This window comes from Somniosus microcephalus, chromosome 7 (assembly GCF_052327205.1).
Source record: "Somniosus microcephalus isolate GS21.2 chromosome 7, FLI_Smic_1.0, whole genome shotgun sequence".
Lineage (NCBI taxonomy): Eukaryota > Metazoa > Chordata > Chondrichthyes > Squaliformes > Somniosidae > Somniosus > Somniosus microcephalus.
The window spans coordinates 114,559,893-114,575,560 of NC_140993.1; the positions used below are offsets into that span (position 1 = coordinate 114,559,893).

At 46.5% G+C, this 15,668-nt stretch overlaps 1 protein-coding gene across 1 annotated transcript in view; it reads left to right on the forward strand.

Moving 5' to 3' along the window:
- LOC147114852 (putative Polycomb group protein ASXL3) overlaps positions 1 to 15,668 on the forward strand; it is a 440,803-nt gene that overhangs the window by 58,148 nt on the left and 366,987 nt on the right. The gene's annotated exons all lie outside the window — the stretch shown is intronic.

Consider the following 15,668-nt stretch of genomic DNA (forward strand, 5'->3'; position numbering starts at 1 on the left):
ACAACCCCCTGAGATATCTGTGCAGAGATTTGGCAGATGGAATACAATACTGGGAAGTGTGAGGTTATGCACTTTGGCAGGAAAAATCGTAGAGCAAGTTATTATCTTAATGGCAAGAAACTGGAAAGTACTGAAGTACAAAGGGATCTGGGGGTCCTGGTGCACGAAACTCAAAAGGTTAGTATGCAGGTGCAGCAAGTGATTAAGAAGGCCAATGGAATGTTGGCTTTCATTGCTAGGGGGATAGAATATAAAAATAGGGAGGTATTGCTTCAGTTGTACAAGGTATTAGTGAGACCGCACCTGGAATACTGCGTACAGTTTTGGTGTCCATACTTAAGAAAAGACATACTTGCTCTCGAGTCAGTACAAAGAAGGTTCACTCGGTTAATCCCGGGGATGAGGGGATGGACATACGAGGAGAGGTTGAGTAGATTGGGACTCTACTCATTGGAGTTCAGAAGAATGAGAGGCGATCTTATTGAAACATATAAGATTGTGAAGGGGTTGGATCGGGTGGATGCGGGGAGGATGTTCCCGATGATGGGTGAAACTAGAACTAGGGGGCATAGTCTTAGAATAAGGGGCTGCTCTCTCAAAACTGAGATGAGGAGGAACTACTTCACTCAGAGGGTGGTAGGTCCATGGAATATGCTGCCCCAAAAAGCTGTAGAAGCTACATCATTATATAAATTTAAAACAGAAATAGACAGTTTCCTAGAAGTAAAGGGTTATGGGGAGCGGGCAGGAATTTGGACATGAGTCTAGGTTCGGACCGGTCATGGCCCTGTGGGTAGCGGAGCGGGCCCAGGGGCCGTGTAGCCTGATCCTGCTCCTATTTAGTGTGTCTAATTCTGTTAGATTCAGGAGATGGGTCTGTGATAGTAGATTGGCGGTTAGGATCAGATCAGCCATGATCTTATTGAATGGCGGAGCAGGCTCGAGGGGCCGATTGGCCCACTCCTGCTCCTATTTCTTATGTTCTTATGTTCTTGAGGATCCCTGATTATAATCGCTCAACCTTTTGTGGCCGGGCCTTCTGTTGCCTAAGCTCTGGAATTCCCTGCCTAAACCTATCCGCCTCGCTACCCCTCTTTCCTCCTTTAAGACGCTCCTTAAAACCTACCTCTTTGCCCAAGCTTTTGGTCACCTGCCCTAATTAATCCTTATATGGATCGGTGTCAAATTTTTTGTCTTAAAATACTCCTGTGCAGTGCCTTGGGACATTTTAGTACGTTAAAGGCGCTGTATAAATACAAGTTGTTGTTGTTGCATATAATTCCAGTTTTGTCCTAGTTCTACAGGATGATCGTCAGCGATCATAGATCTGCTAGAATGTATTTTATTTTGAAAAGGTGGTTACATTGTCTTCTGGAAACTAATTGCATCAAAATATGAAGTGCTCATAGTTTCACATGAAAGTATAAACAAACATTTATTACATAATGGGCAGGCTAGTAGGCCTATCTATATTCCGACATCCTATCAGTACATCACTAATGTATAATAAATACATATTTTGTTATGCTAGTCTGAGTCAAGTAAGGTTGCTTAGAGAAGCCGAATTAGATAAACTGCTCCTGATTTTACTTGACAACTGGCAGAGCTCAAAAATGTATTTCATTTTTCTACTTAGCAAACATGTGGTCTATTGCCTCCCCAATAGATTCTGAGTCTCTGCTTCCCAAAATATTCTTTGGCCCAAAGATAAGTCCAGCACCTGTGTTGAATTTGTTTCCAATATATTTATAGTTAGAATGTTTTCCTAACTCCTGAGCTCAGAAATGATCATTTTAACAAATCAGAAGTTTATGGTAAAAAATATCATGAGATTTTAAGTTCATTACATGATATTACCAAGATGATACCATGGATGAAGAGTTATAGTTATGAAGAGAGACTTGAAAAGTTAGGATTTTTTTTCCACTGGAGCTGAGAATGTTGAGGAGAGATCAGATAGAAAGAAGTCTTCAAGATTATGAAGGGTTATGATAAGATAAATAGTGATGGATAGTTTCCACTGGTTGGTGAGATGGTAACAAGGGCACAAATTTAAGACGATCACAAAAAAATTAAGAAGTGGCGATTACAAAAAATTCTTTACACAAAGGTGGTTAGACTTTGGAATTCTCTTCCACAAACCAAGGCTGAAACAGAATCCATAAGCTCGTTTGAAAGGGAATTAAATAGTTCATTGAATAAAGAAAGACTTGCATTTATATTAAGCCTTTCACGACCTCTGGGTATCCCAAAACACTTTACAGCCAATGAAGCACTTATGAAGTTGTAATGTAGGAAAAGCAGCAGCCAATTTGTACACAGCAAGCTCCCACAAATAGCAATTAGATATTGACCAGATAATCTGTTTTAGTGATGTTGGTTGAGGGATAAATATTGGCCAGATTTTGTGCTCAAGGCTCTGGAGTGGGACTTAAACCCACAATCTTCTGACTCAGGTGAGAGTGCTACCAACTGAGTCATAGAAAAAGAGGAACATTAAAGGATGTGGGGAGTGAGTGGGATTAGAGTGGGTGTCTCACGGAGAAACTCTGGCACAAATTTGATTTTGTTTTGAAGCCAGCTTTTATGTATTTTTTATTTTAGGTTTTCCAATTATGATAGGGTTTGAAGGAGTTTACTTGGTCAGCAAGACTGAAATGAGGGAGAAAAAGGATGAGAAAGAATTCACCAGAGACATCAAAGAGAGAAGACTGCGGAGAAGGGGTAGGGAGATAGAGGAAAAAGCTGCAGAGAACTGCTCATTTTGCCTGCTATGCTACACACCTACTTAGACAAAGGGAACAGGGACACCACCTCAATCCAGACGTATAACTTGGGGTAAATAAGAATGACCCCGAGGTTCTGTTTATGATCTCTTCTTGTGAGAAAAGAACTGGCCTCAATTAGACGCTTTCCCATCATTGCACACTTGTTATATGCAGTTTCTGTTCAACATCTTTGTTAATAATCTAGAGGAAGGCTTAAATGTCAAAATCCTCAAATTTCTAGAGGATACAAAATGTATGTGAGAGTTAGTAGTTCAGAAGAAATCACTAGTTTGCAGACTGCTTTACATAAGTTATGTGAATGGGCCCATGTGTGGCCGATGTTATTTAATGCCAACAAGTGCAGGATCTTGCCCATGGGGTTAGTAAACTCTAGGCATGCCTATACCATGCAAGGGTTACCTGTTAAAGGAAAGGGATCAGGAAAGTAGTTCAGCACTCTTTAAAGGTGCTCATAAAGTGTGAGGTTGCTGTAGAAAAAACAAAAAGGATTTTAGGTCATTTGGTAGGACCATTAACCAAAATAGTGAGTACTTTACATTTTTTTTTTCATTCCTGGGATACTTAACCTATATAAAACTGTTAAGAGTTGTGTCCAGTTTTGATTCCCACACATGGTAAAGGATATTGATGCTTTGGAAGAGGAGGGCGAACAGGATGATACCAATTCATACGGCTTTTATTTATAAGGTTAGGCTCCAAGATTTAGGATTATTTATTTTGAAGTAATTAAGCTAATGGGGATATGATTAAAAATGTTTAAATAATGAAGGGATTGGATGTGGCCTTAATGGATAGGTTATTTGAAATGGATAGGGATGGGAAGACATGGCCATGCCTATAACATTCGTAAGCAAGCTAAGATGCCAGGAAGCACTTATTTTCGCAGAAATTCACTGCTTTCTGAAACAAACTGATAAGATGTGAGTATGGAATCACTGCAGTTCTTTTTAAAAGGAACTTGACAAGTTCTTGAGAGAAGAGAACAGCCTAGAAATTGGATAAGGCCCGAAAACAGACGTGGGCATCGCGCAACGCCATGTGCCCGTTCAAAGTGGTGCAGGCAGCACGCAAAATTCATGCTGCCTGCTCATTATAATGATAGCAGCACTAAACGCGCTGCTGATTGTCTTAGCGCTGAACAGGGGGGCCAATATCAGGTGCAGTCTTATGGCCAATAAAGTTTGGCTTAGACTCTCTGCACTACTTAAAGAGGAGGTGCTTTGTTGCAGAGGCACTTCATTGTCATTGTGAACAGAGCCATGGCCCATAAGCCAAGAGAGAGGGCGAGGAGATTTTCGGATGCTGCACTGGAGGCCTTGGTCCTGGGGGTTTAAAGACACCCACAGGGGGACAAGAGGCCTTTAAGGTTGAACAACAGAGGTTGTGGGAGGAGATCGCTCAAGCCGTCACTGCGCGAGTGTTATCCAGGACCTGGATCCAGTGCCGCAAAAAGTTTAATGACATTACACGAGTGGTCAAGGTGAGTGAATGCATCTTCAAATGCCATATCCCACCAACTACACCACTAGCCTAACACACTGCTTATTGCACCACACCCCCATCACTCACCAATCTCAAGCAATCATCACTCATACCTCACAATCATAGCTTCACATCGCCCTCACACAATTACCACTGCTGCAAAACTCACTCCCACGTCTCAGACACACTGCCAGCTATTCAACCATGGAAGACACATCACCCAAACACATTGCACCACACTCACTGACACACTTCCGTTTCTCTCATGATGCCACGTGTGATGGGCGATATCGCAGCTTCCATTGCAGCACAGGCGGAAGCGACCCAGCGTCTCAGTACTGCAGTGGAAGCTCAGACTGCTGCCATCGTGGTTGGGTTTACGAGTGTGGAAAAGGGCTTGCAGGGTCTCGCAGCACCCCAGCAATCTGTCCCCCAACAGATGGCTAGGAATGTTGAGGCACTGCCCCAGGGGAGTGGCAGTGGCTCAGTGGAGCAAGAACCTGCTGTCCTTTTTCAGGATAACAGCGTTCATACTCCCACCACTGTCACTCCACCAGTGCCCTTACTACTGCCTGTCATCCAGCCAGCCCAAACTGCTGCCACCCGTGCTGAGGTGATGCAGTGTACAGCCGGGCCTTCTAGGCACAGAGCTGCTCGAGGTCATCCTGCAAGGCCATCTGCAGTCTCCCCCACTGAAAGTCAGCAGCCTTCCACCTGCCATGCTGCAGCCACTGGGAGAGCACTTCACAGGAGCACTAGAGTAGGAAAAGTACATGAAAGACAGACACTAAGGGTATGCACAAGGGTGATTAGTTGACTTTGTTGTTTTGATTTGCATTTGATAATTTATAAATTTATGTTTGGAATGTTTGTTTTGTGGTAGCTCTCATTTCAGCTTTGTGCCCAGGAGGACACTGTAATGGTAAGATGGGGAAGTGGTGTACAATGGGGATTTGGGGTTTTACTCACTGGAATCAGAGCCTGACTAGGCGCTCACAGACAACCTGTCCGGAATGGGGATCTGCTGCCTGCGTCCTCCCTTCCTTCTCCTCTTCCTCTCCCTCTTCCTCCTCCTCCTCCTCCTGAGGTGGTCCCAGAACCCCTGGCGGTAAGGGCTGCACCTTCTGCTGGCTAAGTTGTGGAGCATACAGCAGACCACCACGAAATGGGACAGCCGCTCCTGCATGCACTGGAGGGCTCCTCCTGAGCGGTCAAGGCATCGGGACAATTGCTTTAGCACCTCGATGGTCTGCTCGACGACGTTCCTTGTGGTAACATGGCTGCCATTGTATAAGTGCTGGGCACGAGTGGTGGGGTTGCGGAGGGGAGTCATCAGCCATGTGCAGAGCGGATAGCCCTTGTCACCGAGCAGTCACCCTCGGGTTTGACGTAGTGGCTGGAAGATTGCTGGCACACCAGACTAGCGCAGGATAAAGGCATCATGACTGCTGCCAGGATATCAGGCATTTACCATCATGATGAGCAGGGCGTGGCCACACAACAACGCCACATTATGTGAGTGGTAGCCTTTGCAGTTACAGAACATCTCAGGATTGGTATGCGGTGCCTGCTAAGCCATGTGTGTGCAGTCGATGGCCCCCTGCACCATGCGGAAGCCCGATATCCTGGCAAAGTCACATGCGCGCTCGTCCTGCTTCTCTCTGTTCAGAAGCAGAGCCTCTGTGACCTCCCGGATGCAGCGATGGACAGCGAACTAGGATAAGTTAGCTATGTTGCCTGCTCCAGACTGGAATGATCCGATGGTGAAAAACTTGAGGGTCATGGTGACCTTGAGGACCACTGGGAGGGCTGTCGTCGCCCTGCTCTAAGATTCAGGTCTGGGTGCAGGAGGTGGCAGAATTCTTGGTGCAGTAGAGCCTGCTAATACACTGCCCCTGGCGTAGGTGCAGGGAGGTGAAGTTCTCCCTGAAGACTCTAGGTGGGTAAGGCCTCCTGCTGAGAAGCCTCCTGCTGAGAGCCCTCCTGCTCCTTCTGTGAGCATCTTTTCCTCTTCATCACTGCCTCCGCTCTATCTCCCTGTCATAGACAAGCACGAGAGGGACTGCAAGTAGAGCCCCCATGACTGTGAGCAAGTGGTGTGAGCAGAAGCCTTTAAATGAGAAGCAAGGCGTCCTCCACTTGCAGCTCAGCAACTTTAAACAACTCTAAAAAGCTCCAAACAGTTGCGTAAACTTACACAGCACCAGTAGAACTGAAAAGGCAAGTCAACTGCAAGTTGTTGATGATCCCTTTCAATAGCGCTGCTAGGGGGTCCTTCCTGCTGCTGATCGCATGGTCAGGTTGTCTTGTTTAGAAGAGGGTGTGAAATGGAGCGGCAATGTCGAAAATGGCAGATCGAGCAGGCGAAAGTGAGGCTGCTGCCATTTTTTCTTCTAAACCAGCCTTAACGGCTGGCGCTCAAGGCTCCAATTTCGCAGCCAACATTTCTAGTTGTAAGAACATAAGAAATAGGAGCAGGAGTAGGCCATTTGGCCCTTCAAGCCTGCTCCGCCATTCAGTGAGATCATGGCTGATCTGATCTTGACCTCAACGCCACTTTTCCGCCCGCTCCCCATAACCCTTGACTCCCCTGTAGCTCAATTATCTGTCTATCTTCGCCTTGAATATATTCAATGACTCCACCTCCACAGCTCTCGGGGGTAGAGAATTCCAAAGATTCACGACCCTCACAGAGAAGAAATTCCTCCTCATCTCCGTTTCAAATGGGCGACCCCTTATCCTGAAACTATGCCCCCTAGTTCTAGATTCCCCCACGAGGGAAAACATTCTCCCTGCATCTACCCTGTCAAGCCCCCTCAGAATCTTATATGTTTCAATAAGATCACCACTCATTCTTCTAAATTCCAATGAGTATAGGCCGAACCTGCTCAACCTTTCTTCATAAGACAACCCCCTCATCTCAGGAATTAACCTAGTGAATCTTCTCTGAACTGCCTCCAATGCAAGAATATCCCTCCTTAAATAAGGAGACCAAAACTGCATGCAGTACTCCAGGTGTGATCTCACCAATGCCCTGTACAGTTGCAGCAAGACTTCCCTTCTTTTATACTCCATACCTCTTGCAATAAAGGCCAACATTCCATTTGCCTTCCTAATTACTTGCTGTACCTGCATGCTAACTTTTTGTGTTTCATGTACGAGGACCCCCAGATCCCTCTGTACCGCAGCATTTTTTAGTCTCTCTCCATTTAAATAAAAATTTGCTTTATTATTTTTCCTACCAAAGTGGATAACCTCACATTTTCCCACATTATACTCCATCTGCCAAATTTTTGCCCACTCACTATATCCCTTTGCAGACTCTGTGGGCTGGATTTTACCATTGGTGGCGTGTTGGGGGCGAGTCAGGTGGCTAGCGGGTCCCGCTCCCACTTCCGCTGTCAGATGGGATAACTTATCTATTTTGCCCTAATTGGACAATTGATTCCCAGTGTGTGCGCACCCCTGGCCCAATTAGTTTTTTGGGCCTGAAACTCACCTCTGATGGCGTCATTTCTCCAGCTGCATTTAAGGGCTCCAAGCAACCTTGGTTCATTTTCAGCCTCTACGCTTGTGATTGCTTCTCTTCAAAGTGTTTGAAGCTCATGGAGTGTCTACTTCAAGGCCCAAGGCCTCACCACGGTTTGATGATGACTCCCTCCATGCTCTGGTGGAGGGAGCCAGAGCACAAAAGGAGGTGCTGTTTCCATCCTCTGGGAGGAAAAAACCTCCCCAGCAGACCAAAGCTGTGTGGCTGCAACTTGCTCAGGAGGTCAGTTCCAGATCAATGTGCAGCAGAACCTGCCTGCAGTGCCGAAAGAGGTTTAATGACCTTGTCCGAACAGGCAAAGTGAGTATAGCATCACCTTTACCCTCATTCTGCTCCCCATCTCCTCTCAACACCATCACTCTGCATTGTCAACCTACTCCTACACATCCCACTTTACCCTTACATCCCTTGCACCCTTAATCATTCCCTCTCTCTCTATGTACACAATCACTTCACTATTCGACTATGCTGCCCTCACACTCCCTATCGCTGTTATGCTATGACAACAATTAACAATACACAGGGAGGGCCATTAGTATTGGGACCTCACTCCATCTTTGTGTCCTTCTAAGCATCTATGCTATGGATTATCATTCTCACTCAAACTCCACTTGTGTCCCTCATTGCAGGAAAAGGGAGCCTACAATAAGAGAGAAATGGCAAAGACAGGAGGAGGGCCACCCTCAATAGCCCATTTCATCAGCGCTGAAGAGGCGGCCCTAGAGAGCGTTGGAGCCATGGGGGATGGACAGACGGGCGCATCAGAGCAAGCTAGTGACAGAATAGTTTTGCATCTCTCTCAATTACATTGCATGAGTGACTGATATGGCTTCTGATGCTCATACAGATTGACTTATGATCATCTACACAAGTCTACGATAATATCACATGTCTAACTCATGCCTTTACTCCCCCACAGGACCATCGACAGCCCCTCTCCCCACTGTCCAGGAGGAAGAGCCTGAGCTGGAAGACTCCTCAGAGGAACCTGCAACCTCTGAGGGCACAGCGTCAGCAGAATTAAGTGCACCCAGCACCAGCGCAGACACTCACACCTCGGTGGGACCTTCGGGACATAGAGTAGTGTTGTCACCTGTTGTATCACAGCTCACAAATGAGCATCAGCAGATGGTGCAGACAGGGACAGCAGTGGAGAATCTTCATTAGAGGCCGCAGGGCACTCCCAGCTCTGCTCAGCTACATGTGGACCATTTGCCTCCAGGTACATCCAGAAGGAGAGCGGTGCTGGAACTCCAGGAACAGCTGCAGGAGTCTCTGGCAGGTTTTGTCTCCAGGGTCACTGCGAGTGTGGAGAGGATGGAGGAGTTCAACTCTAACATGAGCAGAGCCTTTGCGGAGGCATTGGCGCATGAACGCATCACCACGGAAAGGATGGCAACCTCCGTGGAAAGGATGGCTACTTCCGTGGAAAGGATGGCTATGGTAGAGGAGAGGATGGCTACGGCCATGGAGGAGCTAAGTCACCAGAGTGTGGAAAACATGGTGAATGTTCAGAATAGACTGACATCTCTGGAGGAGCGATGGGCAGCTATTGATCAGAGAAACCAGAACTTCATAGAAGTCCTCTGGAGTAGGATGGCCAGTGCAGAAATGGATCCTCATGGCCCCCCTGATGTGCAGCAAGGTGCTGTCAAGCCACTTGCTAGCACTGAAGTGGGGCCGATCCATGAGAAGGATGTTGGTGGCAGCCAACAAAGAAGTGGGGGCTCCTCTCCAAGCGCTCACACTCCCACGCCACTGCAGAGCCCTCGGTCAGAGCCCCACCAGAGTCCTCACCCAACTGAGATGGGCATCTCAGCCCCTGCACAGACGCAGGAGGAGCAGACTGTTGCCGAGCCCTCACAGGCTCGCAACCCCAGAGGATGCCTGCCAAAGGTGTCAAAACAGGAGCAGCGTGAAATTGAGCAAGGGGCCTCCATATCTGCTGAAGCCACAGGGAAGCACCACGTAGGCGCATGCGTAAGAGGAAGATAAAGCACAAGTAGTCACAAGGGTGTTCTGTTGTGTTTAATTGTTAAATGCCATCCTTTAGTCAATGTATTAAAATGAAGTGATGGTAAACTGTTGAAGTTCTGGACTCTGTCATTTCAGAAATGGAAGTTCCACATTGAGGGATCAGACCAAATTTGATTTGTCATGATGGTAGTCAGAGTGATAGGAAGCCACAGGTTCCTGTCCATTGTCTATGGTGTGGTAAGAAGGTGCCAGGCACATGTGTTTGATTGGCCAACTTAAGCAAATCTGGCCAAGATGAATGCATCCCTTGCATCCCGGGGTGCAATGTGCTCACGTGCTGCTGCAGCTGGGTGATGCACCTCCGCAAGGTCTTTGTTCTCGTTCTCCTCCTCATCTTCATCCTCCTCCTTATCTGAGGAGGCTATGCGCTGAGTCACTTGTTCCTCAGGCAACTGCAAGCCACGATGCTGTGCACTGTTGTGCAGTGCACAGCAGACCACGATGATTCTGGAGACCTTGGCTGCTGAGTACTGCAGGGCTCCATCTGATCTATCAAGGCATCTGAATCGCATCTTCAGCAAGCTGATGGTTTGCTCGATAATGGATCTTGTCGAAATGGGGCTGAAGTTGTAGCACTCCTCAGCTTCGTTCAATGGTCCCCTGAACGGCGTCATTAGCCATGTCTTCATAGGATAGCCCTTGTCTCCAAGTAGCCATCCGCAAAGTTGGTTTGGTGGACTGAAGAGCGGAGGCACACTAGACTGCCGCAGGATGAACGAGTCATGGCAACTGCCAGGGTACTTGGCGCAAACATGCAAAATGTCCTTCCTGTGGTTACACACCAGCTGCACATTGAGGGAGTGGAAGCCCTTGCAGTTGACAAAAGGAGCTGGGTTGTGCTGGGGTGCCCTAAGGGCCACATGTGTGCAGTCTTCGACGCCCTGCACCCTTGGCAAGCCTGCCATAGTTGCAAAGCCAACCGCACACGTGGTTATACTTGCTTGATCCGTGGAGAAGTGTATGTACTTCATCCAAGTCATTAATATAGATTGTAAATAGTTGAGGGCCCAGCACTGATCCCTGTGGCACCCCACTAATTACAGTATGCCAAACTGAAAATTACCAATTTATCCCGACTCTTTTTTTATGTTTGTTAGCCAATCCTCTATCCATGCTAATATATTACCCCAACCCTGTGAGCTCTTATCTTGTGCAGTAACCTTTTATGTGGCACCATATCAAATGCCTTCTGGAAATCCAAATACACTACATCTACTGGTTCCCCTTTATCCACCCTGCTTGTTACATCCTCAAAGAACTCTAGTAAATTTTTCAAACACGATTTCCCTTTCATAAAACCATGTTGACTCTGCTTGATTGTATTACGATTTTCTCAATGTCCTGCTATTACTTCCTTAATAATGGATTCCAGCATTTTTCCAATGACAGATGTTAGGCTAACTGGCCTATAGTTTCCTTCTTTTTGCCTCCCTCCTTTCTTGAATAGGGGCGTTACATTTGTGGTTTTCCAATCCGCTGGGACCTCTATGACTCTCCAGAATCCAGGGAATTTTGGTAGAATACAACCAACGCATCCACTATCTCTGCAGCCACTTCTTTTAAGACCCTAGGATGTAGGCCATCAGGTCCAGGGGACTTGTCAGCCTTTAGTCCCATTAGTTTGCCTAGTACTTTTTCTCCAGTGATTGTCATTGTTTTAAGTTTCTCCCTCCCTATAGCTCCTTGATTATTAATTATTATTGGGATGCTTTTGGTATCTTCTACCATTAAGACCAATACAAAATATTTGTTCAAAGTCTTTGCCATTTCCCGGTTTCCCATTATTAATTCCCTAGTCTCATTCTCTAAGGGACCAATGTATACTTTAGCTACTCTCTTCCTTTTTATATACCTGTAGAAGATCTTACTGTCTGTTTTTATATTTTTTGCTAGTTTAATTTCATAATCTATCTTCTCCCTCTTATTCTTTTAGTCATCCTTTGCTGGTTTCTAAAAAATTTCCCAATCCTCTGGCCTACCACTAATCTTTGCAACATTGTATGCCTTTTCTCTCAATTTGATACCATCCTTAACTTCCTTAGTTAGCCACAGATGTTTCATCCTTCTTGTAAAGTTTTTCTTTTTCACTGGAATAAACCTTTGTTGAGAGTTATGAAATATCTCCTTAAATGTCTGCCACTGCTTATCTACCATCTTACCCTTTAATCTATTTTCCCAGTCTACTTTAGCCAACTCTGTCTCCATACCTTTGTAATTGCCTTTATTTAAGTTTAGGACACTAGTTTCAGACCCAAGTTTCTCACCCTCAAACTGAATTTGAAATGTTAACATGCTATGATCACTCTTCCCTAGAGAATCCTTTACTATGAGATCATTAATTAATCCTGTCTCATTACACATTACCAGATCTAAAATAGCCTTCTCCCTAGTTGGTTCCACAACGTATTATTCGAAGAAACCATCCTGAATACATTCTATGAACTCGTCCTCAAAGCTACCCTTGCCAATTTGATTTGTCCAATCTATATGAAGATTAAAATCACCCATGATTATCGCAGTACCTTTCTTACAAGCCCCTATTATTGCTTGATTTATATTCTGTCCTGTGGTGTAGCTACTGTTAGGAGGCTGATAGACTACTCCCACCAGTGACTTCTTTCACCAGAATAACTACCAACCATACTAAAGAAAAATTAATGTAGTTATTTCTTATCTCCACCCAAACTGATTGTACATCTTGATCTTCTGAGCCAATATCATTTCTCACCACTGCACTGATCTCATCCTTTATTAACAGAGCTACCCCACCTCCTTTTCCTTTCTGCTTATCCTTCCGAAATGTCAAATAACCTTGAATATTCAATCCCCAGCCTTGGTCACCTTGCAACCACGTCTCTGTAATGGCTATCAGATCATACCCATTTATTTCTACTTGTGCCGTCAACTCATCTATCTTGTTATGAATGCTGCGTGTATTCAGATAAAGAGCCTTTAATTTTGTCTTTTTACCATTTTTCCCTACTCTGACTCTATATGCTGGTGCACACTTATGTTCATACGCTCTGTCTCCTCCTGTCACACTCTGGTTATCATTACCCCTATCGCTACCCTGCACTATTGCCTTCTCCTTTCTCTTTGAATTTCTAAATTCCCTTTCACCTGAAGCCTCCCCCCCCCCCACTATTTAGTTTAAAGCCCTATCTACCGCCCTAGTTATTCGATTCACCAGGACACTAGTCCCAGCATGGTTCAAGTGAAGCCCGTCCCAATGGAACCGTTCCTTCTTTCCGTAGTACTGGTGCAGGTGCCCCATGAATCGAAACCCATTTCTCCCACAGCAATCTTTGAGCAACCCATTCATCTCTCTGATCTTATTGACCCTATGCCAATTTGCTCGTGGCTCAGATAGTAATCCAAAGATTATTACCTTTGTGGTTCTACTTTTTAATTTGGCCCCTAGCTGATCATACTCCCTCAGCAGAATCTCTCTCTTAGTCCTACCTGTCATTGGTACCTACGTGAACCACGACAACTGGATCTTCCCGCCCTGCCCGTCCACTGGGGGAAAATCTTGCCAATCTCCTCCCCATCCAGCTCATACCCCCCAATGCTGACCCTGTGGATGCTGGCAGTGGGGCAGCCATCACCGACCCTCTCCTCACCTCCCTCCAGAATGTTCGGTCACTTGCGAACAAGGCCCTTGCCATCCATGAGCTTATCGTGGATGATTGCATCGATATCATGGCCCTGATGGAAACTTGGTTCAGGGGTGATGGCACCTTACACTTAAATGAAACCTCCCTGCCTGGCTATACCTTCCACCACTTGCCCCGCTCAGACTGCCATGGTGGCGTTATGGCTCTCATCACCAAATCTGTCTGTCCCCCTACTCCTCCGGCACTTTCTCCTACTTTGAGCATCCCTCTCACCTCTCATTTAAAATTCTCGTTCTCTACCGTCTACCCAAGTACCATAAAAATGTTATTACCGAGATATTTTTACGGCTCTCCTCCCTCAGCCTCTGCATCGAATGAATTCTCATCCTCGGTGATTTCAACCTCCATCTCAATTCATCATACTCTCTCTCCTCTGAGTTCACTAGCCTCCTATCCTCCCTTAATCTCTTCCGCCATGTAAACTCCCCAATCCATATTCACGGCCAGCCCCTCGACCTTGCCATCTCTCATGGCCTCGCTATTCCCATCGTGTCAATCACAGATAAGGCCATCTCTGACCACTTCCTCGTATCGCTCTCCACCCACACCCCCCCTTCCACCCCCCCGCCAACGCTACTTTCTTCTGTATCTGCCCCTGGAAAAAACTCTCTCCCAACTCTTACAACTGTACTTATGAAATCCCAACTGTCCAGCCTTTGGCCCTCCATTCACCATGACATTTTTGCAGCTACCGATCTGCTCAACTACACACTCATCACCACCTTTGATGCCCTAGTCCCTATTAAAGCAATTACTCTCTCACCCTGGTTGTTCCCCCTGGTATGGCCCTCATCTTCACTCCCTTAAGTCCAAGGGACGCAGACTTGAACGGATATGGCGGACAACTGGTTTAGCCATTCACCGCCAGATCTGGCTGGACCACATAAAGCATTATCGGGTTCTGCTCTCATCTGCCAAAACTGCTCACTATTCCAGAATCATCCTGTAACGCAAAGATATTACCCAGCTCCTATTCTCCACTGCTACCCGTCTTCTTAAACCCCTCTCCCCTGTCTCCTCCACCCTCACCTCTGACAACCAGTGTGAGGAACTCATAGACTTCTTTGTCTCTAAGATTGAGACCATCCGTTCACCTGCCTCTGCCACTTCCCTTCCTTCCCCTAGCCCACTGGGCTAAACTTCCTCTAAGGTTCCCCCCTGCCCTAGTCCTGAACTCACATCTTTCTCCAGTTTCTCTTCGATCTCCCCTCATGACCTCTCCGCACTCATCTTGTCCATGAGACCCACTTCCTCCTCCCTCGACCCTATTCCCACCAAACTGCTGACCACCCAACTTCCTTTTCTGGCTCCCATGTTAGCTGACATTGTTAACGGTTCTCTCTCCTCAGGTACTGCCTCCCTCTCCCTCAAATCTGACGTCATCACCCCTCTCCTCAAAAAACCAACCCTTGACCCCTCTGTCCTTGCAAACTCCAACATCCCTTTCCTCTCCAAAGTCCTTGAACGTGTTGCCGCCTCCCAAATTTGTGCGCATCTTTCCCACAGTTCCATGTTTGAATCCCTCCAATCAGGTTTACGGCTTTGCCACAGTACCGAAACGGCTCTCATCAAAGTCACAAATGACATCCTTTGTGACTGTGACAAAGGTAAACTATCCCTCCTCGTCCTTCTCGACCTGTCTGTAGCCTTTGACACGGTTGACCATCCATCCTCCTCCAACGCCTCTCCACCGTCGTCCAGCTGGATGGGACTGCACTCGCCTGGTTCCATTCTTATCTATCTCATCGTAGCCAGAGAATCACCTGCAACAGCTTCTCTTCCCACTCCTGCATTGTTACCTCTGGTGTCCCCCAAGGATCTATCCTTGGCCCCCTCCTATCTACATGTTGCCCCTTGGCGACATCATCCGAAAACACAGCGTCAGTTTTCACATGTACGTTGATGACACCCAGCTCTACCTCATCACCACTTCTCTCGACCCCTCCACAGTCTCGAAATTGTCAGACTGCTTGTCTGATATCCAGTTCTAGAAGAGCAGAAATTTTCTCCAATTAAATATTAGGAAGACTGAAGCCATTGTTTTCGGTCCCCGCCACAAACTCCGTTCCCTAGCCACCGACTCCATCTCTCTCCCTAACATCTGTCTAAGGCTGGGCCACACTGTTCACAACC